This window comes from Seriola lalandi, unplaced genomic scaffold (genome assembly GCF_002814215.2).
Source record: "Seriola lalandi dorsalis isolate HSWRI2012SDOR001 ecotype SW California unplaced genomic scaffold, Sedor1 jcf7180002049719, whole genome shotgun sequence".
Taxonomy (NCBI): Eukaryota; Metazoa; Chordata; class Actinopteri; order Carangiformes; family Carangidae; genus Seriola; species Seriola lalandi.
The window spans coordinates 1-3,808 of record NW_019520272.1 but is presented as its reverse complement, the minus strand read 5'-3'; the positions used below and the strand labels follow the sequence as shown (position 1 = coordinate 3,808).

The window sequence follows — 3,808 nt, the reverse complement described above, 5'->3', positions numbered from 1 at the left end:
TCGCTCTCTCTGTGTGTCTCTCTCTCGCTCTCTCTCTCTCTCGCTCTCTCTGTGTGTCTCTCTCTCGCTCTCTCTCTCTCTCTCTGTGTCTCTCTCTCTCTCTCTCGCGTAGAAAGAGGAAGTAATAACATTACTGTAAAGAATGAGGAAGGAAGTCCTGTTGTTATGTATTGCAGGTCTGCGGTCGAAGTCAAATCAATCACTAAGTGATTGATTTAGGCTGTACGCTTACTTTTTTAGGTGGTAGCGCTGGTGCTAGCAAGTTAAACATTTTAGTAGCACAAAGAAAAATGTAGTAGCACACACAGGTGGACAGTTAGTTAAAGTATTTATTCTCAAAATTATAGCATCTGGGCAGTGGTGGTTCGTCTTAACTTGACCTGAACACAACAGAACGATTAATATTCAATCAATGCACATCAATGAACAGTCTGTGCTGGTCCAAATTAGATATTACTCTTAAACTTGACAAATAAACTGTGGCCGCTCCTTATAATTTGGCTGCACGTCTTCGTTCATCTTACCGAGTTGCTTATTGACAGCAGCAGTGACTGTCCCTGTGCGGCCCGGCTGACTCGAGGCGAGGTGCACATCTCTACAGGCGATGTGTCGCTTTGTGCTGCTATGTCTGGAAACGTTGTCACGCTTAAATACGGTACTCCCTGTAATGTATGGTGTATTCCCTGCCATCCGTTCGCCTGCCGCCATACAATACTAATAAACATAGGTTTTTTGGCCTGATCATAAATAAGCCAAGTGAAATCTTTCAACCACTGTGGGTTGAATCGGTACATTTTTGTATCAGAGGAGACGGCCCGGTCCGATGAAGAAGGGATGAGTGATGACAATTCAGCGTCAGACTCTGCTGTTTTACAAACAGATAACTCCTCCAAACGGCGTCTTTTATCGTCATTGTTGTGACTGGCTGAGGTTGAAACTACTGAAAAGTACCTTTTCATTTTGCTTGATCCTTCTTCATTAATATTGTCGTTGTCGGTTTGTCACTGTTGCGGTTACCTGGCAACGCCCAGTGCGGGCGGGAACGTTTACCTGGAAATGTAGTTCTTTAGGATTTGGATTGAGAAGGACAGTTTACATGTAGAACTACAATTCCCAGGAAGCATTGTTCCAACAACAGATGTATAAGACGAGAGTTTTCCCTACTTTTCTTTTAGACATGATACCAGCGCAACTCCATCGCACTTGTGCTACTGGATACATATTTCTCGTTGCACAGAATGATTTTTAGTAGCAAATGCGTCGAAAATCGTGGCACTTTACAGCCCTGCACTTCTCCTTTACCTAGATACACTCAGCTTCTTTTTTCTTAATGATAAATCCTCCTTTCTACAAAAACAAAATCAAACACGATTGAAATGTTGAAATGAGAAAACATGACAAAAAAAAAATACAAATACACTGGTGTGTCACTTTCATGTTGCCGCTGCAGGGAATTGTGGGACGACTTTAGCTCGTCCCCTTTCACAGAGTGTTTCCTGTGCTGAAGGAAATAAGATAGGAAGCACTGAAGCTCCTTTCCTTATCATTTAGAGAAGAGCTCTGATCGTGATGCTGCTCAGATTCATCTGGGTCATTTCCGTCTGTTAGGAACATTACTAAGCAAAAAAGACTTTCCCACCCAACCCACTGATTTCTTTCTTCTTTTGTTTCTTTTTCTTTTTTGGAAAGAAAAACGATGTTCTTTCATTGGAGCAGAAAGTCTCATGTCTGCACAACTAATCTGAAGGGTTGATTATGGACACACTCGGCATTTCTTCTCAAAGTCTGGTTTTCACCCAGCCCCAACAACATGATCTTTCTAATTAAATTTAAAAATGAGTTTAATGACAGTTCAAATCTGTTATCAAAAATACGTAATGATTTGTGAGACAGTCAGCAAATGTTGTTTATTGATCCATGCAGCCTCAGAGGCCACTGGGCAAAACAGACAAATGTTAAATCTTGCATAGAGGCGTCACAGTGCTCTGGCCCAAACTTGCCAGAGTGAAAGTGCAGATACAGAAATGTAAAAATATTTCATTACAAGTAAAAGTCCTGCATGAAAAATCTTACTGAAGTAAAAGTACATAAAGTACAAGCAGCTAAATGTAGTGAAAGTATTAAAGTAAAAGAACTGGTTTGATCCCTCTCACTTATACATGTTATTATATCTGTGATCATTGGATGATCAATACTGAAGCATCAGTGTGTCAGCAGCATGTTACTGCTGTAGCTGCCGGAGGTGGAGCTAGTCTCTTCTACTGTATATACAATTTCATGAACGGACACCAGATAAATCTGAGGGGTCAGAAAAAAGAAGTTCTGATGCACAAATCTGAACTCTGACCTTAAAATGTACTTTACATCCGCTTATGGATGAAATTTTAAATTCACTGGTGTTAAATATAAAAAGATCTAGAAAAATCTTTCATATTATTAACGGATGTCTCCATATATTTAAACATTCATAAATTAACTGTTTCATTGTTTCAGTCCGTTCTTATTGCAGCTCCCAACTCAATACTGACTCATATTGGTTTTGATATTTTTTCTAAACCTTTTCAAGTTTCTTGGATAAAATTACAAAGTAAACATCATTTTTGGCTGAAATATTGAACGACACAAAGTGAGCATCAGTTATTCCCTCAGTCTGACGTGGAGATGTTTGTTAATCTTGAACTCTTCTTCTTGCACTTCTTGTCCATACGACACAAAAGCCTCCACGTCCACATTCATTTACTACGTCACAAGTGTCTTCAGTTCTCTCAGGCAGAGGGGGGTGTGAGGTTCTCATCGATCTGACGAGGCGTTTCTTCGTTTGTACCTTCTGTGGCTTCTGTTGCTCTGCAAACAAGATGAGATCAAATTCAACATCAGAAACATATAAAGATGAAATCAAAACAATCTGTTATTTGTTCTTCTTCAGTATAAAGAACAACTTCTGCAGAGCAAAACAAAACATCACATGAATCATGATTCCTTCTTTTAAAACTGCTTCCAGTTGTCTGACACTCTCACTCTGATTGAGATCATCTTTTTAGTCGAGACAGCCGTTAATTTCAAACTAGATTTCAACTGATGGAAAAAGGTTTAATTGGTTTATTAATTGAATTACACTATACCATGATCTAGAAAGTGACTGGAGGAAATATAAATGAGACGAGACGTTAGAAAACTGGTTCTAACTAGTTCATTCAGCAGCAGTGCTTTTCTAATACAGAACATTTACTTACGTTGGTGTTTGATCGATGTTTGACTCTCTTTCCCCGTTTCTCTGTTCACCTGGGAGATATATTGAGTAAAAAAACAACATCATTAATAAAAATAACAAGCAAGACATTTATTAAAGTGTAGGAGGAACATTATTTAACCTTTTTTTTCCTTTAACAGTGCTGGACAAGAACAACTGTTGCTGCTGCTGCTGAGACCAAAACAGCTGCAACCACCAAGCCTATAATGACTCCATTAATGATTGAATCCTCATCTGCAGTAGAAATACAGATGTTACAGTTAATAACAGTTCTCACTCATACAGACTAACAGTTCCTCCCTTCATGCTGCCTCACCTGGACTCTGTATCCTCAGAAAGGTGTTGGTTATCAGTGTCTCCTCAGCATCACTCAGTTCACAGGTGTATGTTCCCTCATGATGTGGAGATAAGTTCTGTAGCATGAGGCTTCCTGACTCTGACACACCCTTCACCTGCTGGCTCCACCCCTCTGAGACTGAGGAGGAGACGTCAGCTCTGGTCTGGGTCAGGACGATCAGACTGTGGTTGAATCTCCAGATCAGACTCTTGAAGGAGGAG

At 39.9% G+C, this 3,808-nt stretch overlaps 1 long non-coding RNA gene across 2 annotated transcripts; it reads right to left on the bottom strand.

Annotated features, from left to right (window-relative positions):
* Positions 1 to 1,881: 1,881 nt before the first annotated feature.
* On the bottom strand, positions 1,882 to 3,802 carry LOC111648929 (uncharacterized). Of its 2 annotated transcripts, XR_002760225.2 has the most exons (4): positions 3,567 to 3,802; positions 3,372 to 3,484; positions 3,234 to 3,282; positions 1,882 to 2,844 (listed from the first exon to the last, which is right to left on the bottom strand). It is a non-coding gene; the product is annotated as an uncharacterized LOC111648929 (long non-coding RNA). The 2 variants fall into 2 exon arrangements; XR_002760224.2 differs by having other exon boundaries at positions 3,234 to 3,484.
* Between the last annotated feature and the right edge of the window lie 6 nt (positions 3,803 to 3,808).